We start from the raw sequence: 14,328 nt of genomic DNA, 5'->3' as shown, positions 1-14,328 counted from the left end.
TGCTTTGTCATCTTCCAATATATCTTGGTAGGCTTAACCATCACTTGACTAAGGTGGTTAACTGCATAGCACATATCCGGTCGTGTGCTCACCAAGTACATGAGTGAACCCACAAGATGCTTGTAAACTGTAGCTTCCACTAATTCCCCTGAAGTATCATCCTCCTTCCTCCAGTTACCAGCTAGATAAGTGTCCATGGGTTTACTACTCTCCATGCGGAATCTCCTGACTATCTCATTGGCATACTTTCCCTAAGATACAAACAACTTCCCATCTCCTTGCCATACCTCCATGCCAACAAAGTAATGCATAAGCCCCATGTCCTTCATCTCAAACTCTCTTGCAAGGTCCTCCGTGCAAATATTTGATGAGCTTCTCATCACCTTTCAGTATGAGATCATCTACATAAATTACAATGATCAACATCTTACCTCCCACCACTATGTGATACAAGTTCACATCCGCTTCACTCTTCGTGAAGCCCAACCCAGTGAAGTAGTTATCTATCCTAGTGTACGGGGCACAAGGTGCTTTCTTTAGCCCATACAACGCTCTCTTGAGTTGGCACACATGCGACTCATGGTCTAAGGTTTCAAAACCTTCAGGTTGCTGTATGCACACCTCTTCCTCAATCATGCCATTGAGGAAGACAATATTCATATCCATCTGATGGATCTTCCAACCCATCTGTGCTGATAGTACCAAAATAGATCTGATTGGCAAGTACCTTGCAACAAGAGAAAAGGTCTCATCATAGTCAATCCCCTCTACCTGTCAAAAGCCACGAGCCACAAATCTGGCCCTATGCTTCTTCACACTACAATATGTAGCTTGTTTTACCTTGCAAAGCCAACGAGAGGTCACAACTGACTTGTCCTCCGGTCTCGAGACCACATCCCAAACATTGTTTCGAACTATGGAGTCATACTCCTCTACCTTCGTATTAACCCAAACCGGCTATTGCACTGCTTCCTGAAAGGAAGATGGCTTTGTCACAACACATGCACCCATAAGTGACATGTATCTAGTGTACCTCTTTGGTGACCTCCTCTTTCTGTGCTGAGAAGAGGGTGCTCCCACATTCTCCCGTGCATCATCCAACAATATGTCAACCTCTCTAGTGTGCTTTCTTCCCTATCTGGAAGACTCTACCTGAGTGGATGTCTCCACTCTCTAAACCTCTACATGTGGCTACTCCACATCAATCTAAGGCCCCTCAACCTTAGGAGCTAAAATATTCTCATTCGCATGTAGCTCAAGCTCCCTCTTAAGGGATACTCATATGGCCTTCTCCTTGTCAAACCTTATATCCATGCGAACCACTATCATCCGACTGGTCGACATGTACACCTGATATTTATGGGGTGTATCAGTGTACCCCACAAAGTTCCCCAACTTTGTTGTTGGATCAAGCTTCTTTCATTCATATTTGGTCACATGGAAATAAACCGATGACCCAAAAATCCTAAAGTGACCAACATCTGGACTCTTACATGAATAAGCCTCCTCTGGTGTCTTCATCTCAAGTATCTGATGTAGGCCATGGTTCTGAACATAAACCATTGTGTTGCATGCCTCAGCCCACAAGTGTAGTGGTAGGCCCTGATCATGCAACATCACCCTTGATTCCTCTACTATGCTCTTGTTCTTCCTCTCGACAACCCATTCTATTGAGGGTTATGGGGTGCCGTCAACTCTCATTTAATCCATTTCACTGTATATAAGTTCTTAAACTCATTGGATACATACTCACCATTATTATCACTTCATAGAGCTTTAACCTTCTTGCTAGAATCTTTCTCTACCAATGCTTTGAACTCACAAAAAATTGTGAAAGTTTGATCCCTTTTCTGCATAAAAAATACCCAGCATTTACGAGAATAGTCATCAACAAATACAACATAATACCTATCTTTGGTCGTGGATCCTATCGAGAATGGTCCACACACATCTGAATGGAATCCCTCTATAATAGACTCTGCTCGACTGTCTCTGTCTCCAAAGAAAGACTTGATGTATTTTCCCAAAGTAAAACCCTTGTATGTATCAACTTGCTCAGGTGTACCTTTGGGAAGACTGGTAGAGATTTGTTGCAATATTTTCAAAGCCGCATGATGCAAGTGGCCCAATCACCTGTGCCACAAATTGTCGACGTCTCGACTCAACATCTTTTCCACTTTTGAATTCAAAGCAACACAATCCTCTACCTCTATCTTATAGAGATTCTAAACTTGAATCCCTATCTTCTTTACTTGACCTGTGGCTATGTGTCGAAGGAATGCCTTTCCTTTCAAAATGATCAAATCATAGCCTCTATCCTCAAGCATGGAAATAGATACCAAGTTCTTCGTCAGTTCGGGTACATGCATAACATTCTTCAAGGTGAGTGGAGCTGCATGCTCCCTCTAAAAAGTAATAGTGCCCACACCAGTAACACTACACTTATCGTCATCACCCATCTCGATATGCATCTTAAGATATTTCTCCTCCAGTTCACTAAATAACTCTCTGTTGCCAATCATGTGGAATGAAGCTCCACTTTCTAAGTACCAGACACTTCCCATCATTGAAGACACCATGCATGAAATGAGGGAAAATTCCAATTCGAATTGGGAGGCCAAAGCCTCACCCGCCGCTCCTCCTAAGGAATTCTCCTTGGACTTCTTTAATGGACAATTTGTAGCAAAGTGTCCCGTGTTGTCACAATGATATCATTTAACTATCGTCATGTCCTTCTTCTTACCTCCATGACAAGAATCTAATTTGGAATGGGAATTTTACCTTTCCCCTTCCTCACCTTAATCGCTAAGGCACAATTCTCTTCATCATTAGTCTTTGATGAAGAGCCATCCCTGATATTCTTCCTAATCTCATCCTGCATCAAATTCGACCATAGTTGTTCCCAATCTGGCAGATTCTCTCGACCATTGCCGGAGTCCTGATAACTATGCAAACTCTTTGGGAGTCCAAGAAGAGAAAGGCTCACCATATCCTCCTAGGCAACCATGATTCCAACACATCCAAGCTCATCCTGACATTGAGTGAACTTGGTCAAGTACTTTGGAATCATCTCGCCTTTCTCCATATTGATTTTACAAAGTTAATCCTTCAGCACCAACTTCCTTTGATCACTGCTATTCTTATACAAGTCCGTCAATGTTTTCCACATAGCATGTAGGGTTTCGTTTCCATGGAGACTCGAGACAATATGATCTTGAACTCCCTCAAGGATTATCTGCCTTGCCTTCGCCACACACTTCTTCCACTTAGATAATTTCTGTGCATCAATAGCTGTTGGCTTATAAATTGCTTGTTCAAAAAATTCCTTCAAGCCATTGCCCTCTACCACAACCTCCATCTTGTCCCTCTAGGCTATGAAATTCAAGATGCCTTCTAGGGCATACTCAAGGCTCAACCCATGGAACGCCATCTTCTAATCTTGAAGTATGTATTGCAAATTTGACTTTGACCTATAACCCAGAAACTGAAAACTTCGAAATCTCAAATAGCATACCATTCTTAGCTTCGATGCCATGTAGAAAATCTTATATATTCATAAGATAATGCAATTTTCTAAAGCAAGAGACAAGAATCTACATCTACTCTTTACAGTGGAAACCCATAAACATCGAGCAAACAATAATCAATAGAGGAAGAGAATCAAAGGCACATAACACAATAAATATCTAGGGAAAGCCACAGCTCAAAACCCCACTACCTGTTTTATATTAATCTGGAAAATCAAGATGAAATTACAATGATTGTTCTCTCTAGAACAATGCCAACACTCAACAAATTCAATCTCCAACTCATAATAAAGCTCAAGGCCAAAGCTTAGCCTCTTCACAAGCTCTCCAAGTCTCTATTCCAATGCATAATTCCTGTGGAGGATAACTTGTATTTAAAGGGAAATGAACCCTCTAAAAACTGCGCAAGCCCTCAAGGGTTAATTCCTGAATGCATGCACTATCAATGCAACTCAGAAAATCTAAAACAAATAGTACATTGTCCCTGCACTCTAGTCTCAACTAGGCCTTTCTTAGAATCGAAATGCATGCATTTCTAATGAGTAAATATTAATTTAACTATAGTATCACTGGTGGAGTTCATTAGTGAAACCACTAACTGTTAACTCACTATTAGTTCTCTCAATCAATTTGAGAACTAATTTAACTGAACTGACTCATGAAATTGAGTCTTCTATTTTATAACTCACAATTAACTCACACTGAACTCCTACAAAGTAGGGAGAACATACACATGACGATAGAAAGACTTCCAACTCGAATTTCCTAAGTTAAGTAAGTTTAATAAACTTAATTAACTAATTTTAAGTTGCTATGAGAATAGAATTCGAATTTAATTCATAGTTTAATTCAAGGACAAATTAAATTGGATTTTCTTGTTTCCATTTCTCAACAAGGTTCTAGTCACAAACCCTAGGGAAAATTTATATGAAAGACAATTTGACATTTGGTAATTAGGTAGCAGAAGTTGACATGGACCAAGGGTTATAAGTTGAAACATGAATATAAAAGGGTTTCAAGTTCATGGAAATATGGGCTGAAGAAGAGCGCACCCTTAAAGGTATCAGTCCTTGTGTTAACAAAAAGGGTGATTCAGAATGTGATGAAAGTTAAAATCATTCTTCCTCAATCAATAAAAATCAATTTGGAAACCCTAGGGTTCTAGTCACATGGACCAAGGGTTCTAAGATGAAACATGAAAAGAAAAGGGTTTTGAGCTTAGGAAAAGATGGGTTGAAGAAGAGTGCAGGTCAGTAAAATTATTGGTCCGTGTATCAACAAAAAGGGTGATTCAAAATATGATGAAAGGTAAAATAATTCAACATGTATGAAAGGTAAAATAATTTTCATGATGATGTGAATTGTATGTAGGAGGCACTTGAAGATGATATAATCCCTATGAAACATGTAACTAATGACAAACATTCTATTTTGAGAAATAAATCAGTTGGAAAGAAAGGAAAGAAATCAACAACACCTAAGACTGTTGCATTTGTAAGAACACCTGAACACATACATTTTCTTAAGGAAAACCAAATGAATCACATACATAAAACAAAGCGAAAAATAAATGGTTAATTTTCCATTTAATTATAATTTATGAAACAATAAACAAAAAAGATTTATCTGAGGTTTTTCATATGAGAAAAATTCCTAAAATGACCTAACATCCTTCCACTCAAGTAGTAACTGGGCCTTGTGAAGATTTTAGAATAGGGTATTGGGGCCACGTCATAAATGTCACTAGCAACGCTTCCAATAACCAAAAAATCAACCAAGGTATGGAGAGGGTTATAGTGGCCAAACCTACTAGGATTACATCTGAAAGAGATGGAAACACTTCCAGTAGCCTGACCAAGATCACCTCAGGTCTAAGTGCTCCCACACCTCAACCTATAGGGAAATATGCCCTAATATTTGGCCACTAAGTTACCTGTGTCCAGTGGGAATGGATGAATCTCAGCTTCTGGTTATCAGTTTTGGACCCAGAACCCCTACCACATGTTGGGAGACAACATGAAGCCCTATGATAATCCACCATCTAAGCCTTACCCCCTTCACGGGTTTCTCTCCATGTACCAGATATGTCGCTGGATGATGGAGGATTTTAAGCTCCCTAAAATACAACATTCTATGTTTCAATATGAAAAGAAACCATGACAGCTTATGTGATGCCTATTGCCATGGTCCTAGCCTAAACTATAAATTATCTTGTGGCCCCTATGGATGAATTTAATGTGTTTAGGTTAAGATTGTTTTTAAAAAGTATTTTCTTCACTTAGGGTGTGTAATAAAATATAAGCTCAAATAAATTAGGTACAAATATTTCGAAAAGATTATACCCTTCATAAAAAGTTTAAGTGAGCTTAGTGTGTGGCGTGAATGTGTGTGCAAGTGAAATTGTGAGTATACAAGGTGTGAATTGATGTAGATATGTAGTGATCTTTTACAATTACCTTAATTAAACTATGTGACATTTGTTCCTTGCAAGAAAAAAATGATGTGTGGATGATGGGCCACTTACTTCTTTCCTAATTATACTATGTGAGAATATGTTGTATGCAAAATTTCAAAGTAAATTATAATAAATTACACTACTTTTAATGGTTAATAAAGCAAATTGGTTAGTAGCGATGGTGTGTGCAAGGTGAATCTAGTGCACATACAAAGTGTTTGAATTGCAAGTATGTGGATATGTGGTTCATGATTGTTGGGTTGTGTTATATTCTCTCCATGACTAACCTACGTAGTGAATCGGGGGGTTAGAGGGGGGGCGAAGCCCCCCCTTCGTTGCGCCGATTGCGCAGCGGGGGGGTGACGCCCCCCTTGTCTGAGAGGTTTGAGGGGGTGAGTAGCCCCCCTCTACGGGGTCTGAGGCAGCACCCCGAGATTTTTTTTTGGACCCTATATTAGGTTGGGCGGACCTACCTATTGTTTTCGGTCCATGGTTTTGGACGCGATGGTTTTCGGTCCATGGTATTGGATGCTTTGGCATGTATAAATATGTATTATAACATTGAAAGGAACATAATGAAAAAATCAAGCTAGTAGTCTTGGTTTTGGGATCCAGGGGAAAATCTCTGTATTAATGTTTTTTATGTGTTATGCTGTCACATTGTTTATTTTCTGAGTTTTAGAATTCATATGCATGTAATTTCTGTGCAGGGTTAAAACCTACATTTGGTATCAGAGCTGTTTTGGCTTCAAGGGGACGCCTTTGTTGCTGAGGGGTTTCGCTCGGGCCTGTGGTAGACCCTATTCAATGGGAGATCTGCGAGATTGATTCTGGTGGTGAAAGGAGATGGTGAGCAGTGGAAAGATAGAGATCGAGAAATTTAATTGTCAAAGTTTTGAGTTGTGGAAACTTAAGATGGAGGATCTGTTGGTGGATAAAGATCAATGGATCGTGGTAGATCCGGGTACTAAACCAACAGGAGTGTCCAATGAAGAATGGAAGAAGTTGGATCAGAAGGCAAAGAGCACAATACAATTGTGTGTCTCAGATTCAGTATTGCCGAATGTATCAGGGGAAGCTACGATGAAGGCTTTGTGGGACAAGTTAGGGACTTTGTACCAATCTAAGTCTCTGGTGAATAAACTGTTCTTACAGAAAAAGTTGTATAACCTGAGGATGAAAGATGGAGACTCGGTGACAAAGAATCTGAATGCATTTAATACTGTGCTAAGTCAGTTAGCATCTGTTGATATTAAAATTTCAGATGAAGATAAGTGCATCAGTTTGTTGTGTTCTCTACCAGATTCGTGGGATAGTCTGGTTATTGCAATAGGTAGCAGTGCAACTGCCTTGCATTTTGGTGAAATAGTCTCATCCTTGTTGACGGAGGAGATGAGATGGAAAAATATGGAGAGCCAGAATGGTGATGCCTTGTCTGTACGAGGACGTTCCCAGAACAAAAACAAAAATAAGTCATTGAGTGGGAGATCTAAATCTAGAGGGAGATCTAAATCTCTAGGAAAACCTGTAAAGGTAGTGTGCTGGAAATGCGGAAAGGAAGGGCACTTCAAAAGGGACTATAAATCTGATCTGATGATTCTCCTTCTGTAGAGGTGAAAACCACCTCAGATGAAGGTGGGGATGTGTACTTGGCTTCTTCAAGTACACATGTAGATCATGAGGCATGGTTGATTGACTCAGGTGCATCCTTTCACTTCACTCCCCATAAAGAGTGGTTCTGCGAGTATGAGAAATACGATGGTGGTGATGTCTTCTTGGGGGATGATAGGAAGGCTAGAATTGTTGGTCACGAAAAATTAAAGTTGAAGTTGCAAGGTGGAAGGGTTAGAAAACTTCTGGTTGTTCTACATATTCCTTCGTTGGCTAGAAATCTGATTTATGTAAGCAAGCTGGATGATGCAGGTGTAAATACAGTGTCGAGAAAGATACCTGCAAGATGGTTCAGGGAGCCCTGGTAATGATGCGGGGAGTTCGTATTGGAACTCTGTACGAGCTGCAAGGTAGCACTGTTGTTGATGGGTGCAACAGTTTTGTGGTTCCTGAAAGTGGAGCTGAAAATCTAGTGGTCTCTAGAGAGAAGACCATGTTGTGGCATCAAAGGCTTGGACATATTGGAGAGAAGGGCCTTCAAATACTTCATGGTAAAGGTATGGTAGAAGGTATGAATAATAGCTCTCTGGATTTTGATTTCTGTGAAAATTGTGTATACGAGAAGCAGAATTGTGTGAGTTTCCCCTCTGGTGGTAAGAGGGCGAAACAAATATTAGAGCTTGTGCACAGTGATGTTTTTAGACCTGTGAAGGTTCCATCACTGGGTAAGTCTGTGTACTATGTATCATTTATAGATGAATTCTCAAGGAATACATGGATATATTTCCTTGAGAAGAAATCTGAAGTCTTTGACAGGTTTAAAGAATTTAAGGCTCTAGTGGAAAACTAGACAGAGAAGAAGATGAAGGTGCTGAGGACAGATAACGGTGGAGAGTTTTGCAGTAAGGAATTTGAAGAATTCTGTAAGAAGTGTGGTATGGCACGATAGAAGACTACTCCATATACACCTCAACAAAATGGAGTTGCAGAAAGAATGATCAAGACGTTGATGGAAAGGGCAAGAAGCATGCTTAGTGGTGCCGAGTTAGGATAGGAATTCTGGGCAGAGGCGGTGGAGACAGCATGTTACCCGGTCAACAGATCACCTTCATCAGCGTTGGAGGATAAGACTCCACAAGAGGTATGGACTAGTAAGAAACCCTCTCTTTCACATCTTAGGGTATTTGGATGTGATGCATATGTGCATGTTCCAGAGGAGAAATGAACCAAGTTGGATAGTAAATCTGAAAAGTGCATTTTTATTGGGTATAAGGATGGTTTAAAGGGTTATAATCTTTGGAACCCAACAACAAGGAAGGTTGTGTATAGCTGAGATGTGGTGTTCAAAGAGGTGAAATATCTTATTAAACATGAAGTCCAACGAAAGGAACCTGAGAAGATAGAGTGTGAGCTAAAGGAGGAAGAATCAGAATCTACAACAGAGGAGGAATCAGAAGATGAAGAGCCACAAACTCCGGGTGTAAGAAGATCAGTTCGAGAAAGAAGGTAGCCAGAAAGGTATATTCCATCTACTTTCTGTTTAAATTTTTCTTTATCTATTACTGATGATGATCCCAGAACTGTGAAGGAAGCAATAGATTCAGAGGATGGAAAACTCTGGAAAGAGGCCATGGTTGATGAAATGGCATCTTGGCACAAAAATGAGGCTTGGGATCTAGTGGAGTTGCTGGCTGGAAGGAAACCCATTGGATAAAATGGGTGTTCAAGAAGAAGACAAATGCAGAAGGAAAGGTGGAGAAATAAAAATATCAGGTGGTAGCAAAAAGTTATTCCCAGGTTCCGGGAATTGATTTTGGTGATATTTTTTCTCCTGTTGCCAAGGTAACTTCTATTAGGTTACTTTTATCTATTGCTGCTGCTTTTGATTTTGAGGTAGAACAGATGGATGTGAAGACAACATTTCTTCATAGGGATCTGGAAGAGGAGATCTACATGAAGCAACCTGAAGGCTTTGCAGCGAAGGGTAAGAAAGAACTGGTATGCAAGTTAAAGAAGTTTCTGTATGGGTTAAAACAGTCACCAAGGATGTGGTATCAGAAATTTGATACATTTATATGGGGACTTGGCTTCACCAGAAGCAAAGCAGATCACTGTGTGTATTTTAAATTAATTGGTGATCATGTTATTTATCTGGTCTTGTATGTGGATGATATGTTGCTGGTTGGAAATGACAAAGAAATTATCTAGGATTTGAAGACCCAATTGTCCTCCAAATTCGACCTGAAATATCTTGGTGCTGCAAACTATATTTTGGGCATGGAAATTAAAAGAGATCAGGAAAAGAGGAAGCTCTGGTTAAACCAGAGGAAGTATGTCGAGACAATACTGCAGAGTTTTAATATGCAGGATAGTAAATTGGTGAAGGTTCCTATTCCTGTAGGTGTAAAGTTATTTGCTAAACAGTGTCCCAAGACACAAGAAGAGGAAGAGGATATGTCCCATGTTCCATATGCAAGTGCAGTTGGTAGCTTGATGTATGTAATGGTCTGTAATAGACCAGACATTGCACATGTAGTGGGAGTATTGAGCAGGTTTATGTCAAAACTAGGGAAGGAGCACTAGACAGTAGTGAAGCGGGTTTTCAGGTATTTGCGTGGCACTAGTGATTATGGTTTGTGCTACCAAGGAAGACTGGGATTGGACAGAGTGTTGGATATTCATGGCTTTATTGATGCATACTAGGCTGGAGATTTGTATCAGAGAAGATCTACAAGTGGGTATGTGTTTAACCTATTTGGAGGTGCACTCAGTTGGATCAGTAAGAAACAATCTGTAGTGGCACTATCAGCTACAGAGGCAAAATACATGGCAGCCACTCATGCAAGAAAGGAAGCAGTTTGGTTGCAGATATTGTGTTCAAATATGGGGTTAGTACAACGAGATATAAGGATAGACTGTGACAGCCAAAGTGCAATTTTCTTGGCAAAGAACCCTGCTTACCATTCAAAGACAAAGCACAATGATGTTTAGTATCACTTTGTGAGGGATATGATAGAAGACAAAAAGATGTTGTTGGTAAAGGTGGACACTTTGAAGAATACTGTAGATGCATTGACAAAATCTATGAGCTCTGAGAAGTTCTCCTGGTGTAGAGAAACAATTGGCGTTTCAGGGCTGGAAAAATGACTAAGCTCTCCTGTGGCCCCCTATTGAAAGAAAACAACAAGTGGGAGAATCTTGGGTTGTGTTATATTATTTCCAGGACTAACCTACGTAGTGAACTGGGGGGTTAGAGGGGGGGGGGGATCCCCCCCTTCGTTTCGTCGATTTCGCAACGGGTGGGTCACAGCCCCCCCTGTCCGGGGGGTTTGAGGGGGGCGGGTAGCCCCCCTCTACAGGGTTCGGGGCAGCGCCCTAGGATTTTTTTTTTGGACCCTATATTAGGTTGGGCGGACCTACCTATGGTTTTCGGTTCATGGTTTTGGACGCGATGGTTTTCGGTCCATGGTTTTGGACATGATGGTTTTCGGTCCATGATATTGGATGCTTCGGCACGTATAAATATGTATTATAACATTGAAAGGAACATAATGAAAAAATCAAGCTGGTAGTCCCAGTTTTGGGATCCAGGGGAAAATCTATGTGTATATGTGTTTTATGTGTTATGCTCTCGCATTGTTTATTTTCTGTGTTTTAGAATTTGTATGTAGGTAATTTCTGTACGGGGTTAAAACCTACAATGATCCTTTAATACAATTCCCCTAATTACACTATGTGATGTTTGTGCCTTACAAGTAAATAAATGATGTGTGGATGATGGACCACTTACTTCTTTCCTAATTATAATATGTGAGTATATGTTAGTGTGCAAAATTTGAAAGTAAAATATAAGGCTCAATTACTCTACTTGTAATAGTTAGTAAAGAAAATTGGTTAGTAGTGGTGTGTGCAATACGTGTGAATTATTGCAAGTATTTGTGAAATATGTATTACATAGTTATAATGTGTGGTTAGATATATTTCTATAAATGGTTAATAAAATGCAATATTGTCAATTTTTTTAAATAATTTGATAGATCATAAGAATATTTTCTCCATTTACTAAGTGAAGCATTTGACCTTTTTCTAAATTAGTTTTTCTTAACAACAATTTTTCGTTTCTTCGAGAGCTTATATAAATCCTAAACTAAAAGTGATTTCTATAACAAAAAGAAAGTTATATTTTTGTTCATATATCTCATTCACTAAACATTTGAATTAAAATCCAATGCCAACTAAAAAATATTGTGAGAACAAAAGGAAAGAGAAAAATGATTTAAAAAGAATAGGTGTTAAGAATAAAACTAGATGAACTCGAGAGTAAATTGTCAATATATACCTATTTCCCAAGTAATCTAGTCCCACAAGCAATAATCTCTCTTCACTCTTCCTCCAACACATGTTTATGAAATGAAAAAACTTAAAACCATTTGGGCATAAGATTGAAGGGTGTGAAATACAGGTGACCTATTGTTAGATATAAACCCAAATTTTTACTAGTGAATCTAGGCTTGAAGCTTTGTTTGGTTTCACAACAAGTCACATTTACCAAGTGAAGCATTTCAAGAACTTTTTGAAATTTACTTCTTCTTAGCAACAATTTTTAGGCATAGAGATATAAATAGTTAATTCAATGAGCTTTATAAATAAACCTCTCGGCAGAAATGTAATGTTTTTAAGAAGTACATGGCAGTGAAGATTTAAACTCTATTTTTAATATTCAGTTTATGAAAGAACCTTTTCATTTCCATGCATGGTTGATTGTTTGATCGATAGCATGATTACCTACTTCACGTGGAGGGTCCCCTCGAGCAATAATTATTCTTGTTTGTTTTCTAGTAGATAAAATTTCCATATAATTTCTTAAGCTTTCTTCCTGTTCGATTGAGTAGTCTCATTTTTTATTTCTTTCAGATTCGAATTAGGATTTTTTTACTAATCATTTCTTCTATTTATAGATTCTGGATGCACATGAATTAAGCTTAGCAATAGTGACAACAACAATATGACTTTATACATAGACATAACTATATTTTCTTTATAGAACAAAGGATTTATTTGCAGAATGAGATGTTACATTTCAAGCATGTGTGATTTATAATTCAAGCAAGTGTGGATGTATTTAAGCAGAGGCTTATTTCATTTCGATTTCAACAATTGTGAATGTTATTTTTACAAATGTGTGATAAGATTAATAGTAGCCTTTCCTTTTGAAATTGAGTGTGTATATAATTGGTGCAAAGAGTGAGTGTAATTAATTTTCATTTAAAACAAGTATGGGATTAATTTACTTATATGAAGAGTTGTGAGATTTTATTTCAGAGCAGAGTGTGAGATTTTCCATAAGTAGTTTTCAGTAAAAGAGTGTGATCATTTCATTTTATAGGAATAACTACTTTGCTCATGTGCATTTCAATAACTTGATTTAATTTAGAATTTATATTTCGATAGCTCAATTTAATTTATAATTTGTGTGAATAACCAAAGACTTATAGTACATACAATACACTTACACTTCATCAGTTTACTAGCCCTAGTCAATAATTTATGCAAGTAATTTAAGATCAATTAAATTACCAAAAAATTTCGACGTTGTTGTCAGGGAAGTGTATATAGGAGCCTTTTCTTTTTACTTAAAAAAACAAAATGATATTCATAGGGAAAGAGATTCTAGAGGTAGATTTGTAGGTAGAGGCAAAAGCTTAATTCCAACATCATCACTCACCCCACCATGACCTAGTAGTGCCACACCACCCACTCAAAGTCATATTCCATCATTTGTAGGCAAACATAAACTTCCTGAGGTACTCAGATCTAAAATCCAACCTAGAGATTCACCTACCTCATCAACAAAAGTAGTAATTGAAGAAGAAGACCCTACATCTCCAACAGAAGGAGTAGCTTTCCTATCTTCAACTCAAGAAATACTTCTAGGACAAGAAATAGAAATCCCCAGTGAAGAAGAGGAGGAAGAAACTTGTTTTAACTTACCATTGATAGAAGAACTAGAACCAGAAGAGCTAGAAGAGGAATTAGAAAACCCAAATTTGGAACCCTACATTAGTTCTGAAGAATCTACAATGGCTGGAGAAGGGGAAGGAGAAGTACATAATATCAGTGGTGAACAATGTTTGTTGGAGGACGAAGAGGAGGAAGTAGAGGAGGAAGAGGTGGAATAGGTAGAGGAAGAGGGAGAGGAGGAGGAAGAGGAGATCCAGAATCCTTTTGATTTCCTATCCTTGATGAAGATACAACAACTACAATGATAAACATCTCACCCTCCATCCTTCCAAATTTTCATGGATTAAGAAGTGAGGATCCTGAAACATTTCTCTTTGAGTTTGAAGTTTTTTGTAAATCTTATGATTACTTGCTTGACACTCAAAAGTTGAAATTGTTTCCAGCAATTGTTAAGGATTCAACATTAAAATGGTTCATGGGCTTAGGAGTACATTCTATAAGAACATGGGAAGAAATGAAAACTACATTCTTAGATAAATATAAGGATTAATGTATGCCCCATAATATTAAGGATGAAGTCTTTAAAATGATGCAAAAAGAAGATGAAAATCTTGAAGATTTCATTGAAAGATTTGCTTAGAATGTTAAAAGGGCTAAACTGCATGAAGTAGATGAAGAAATTTTGAAAGCTCTCTTATTAAAATCCCTTAGAGATGAGTCGATTAATATTCTCAGTTTGATGGGTAAGGGAGATATTCTTCAGTTATTATTTGG

This window comes from Pinus tabuliformis, chromosome J, assembly GCF_031772625.1.
Source record: "Pinus tabuliformis cultivar Carrire ecotype Pingquan chromosome J, CPIR1, whole genome shotgun sequence".
Classification (NCBI taxonomy): Eukaryota; Viridiplantae; Streptophyta; class Pinopsida; order Pinales; family Pinaceae; genus Pinus; species Pinus tabuliformis.
This window is presented reverse-complemented; position numbering follows the sequence as displayed.